The sequence below is a fragment of the Pangasianodon hypophthalmus genome, chromosome 19, assembly GCF_027358585.1.
Source record: "Pangasianodon hypophthalmus isolate fPanHyp1 chromosome 19, fPanHyp1.pri, whole genome shotgun sequence".
Taxonomy (NCBI): Eukaryota; Metazoa; Chordata; class Actinopteri; order Siluriformes; family Pangasiidae; genus Pangasianodon; species Pangasianodon hypophthalmus.
Genome location: NC_069728.1, coordinates 648,494 through 648,701, shown reverse-complemented (window position 1 = coordinate 648,701; position 208 = coordinate 648,494).

The window sequence follows — 208 nt, the reverse complement described above, 5'->3', positions numbered from 1 at the left end:
CGTCGACCCATCAGAGGGAGTCGTAGACGGCCGGTCCTCATGCTTCTCGCTCCGAAGTTGGCCCGAAAACCACGGGCGGCTTCCTGTCCCCGGCGCGATCGTCCGTCCAGGTCACTCGCCGTCGCGGGGGCAAGAGGCCCGCCCGGAAATCACGGCTCTTTCCCGGTTACGTCCGGTCCGTTGTCTCCCGCGCCCGCGTGAGACGAAA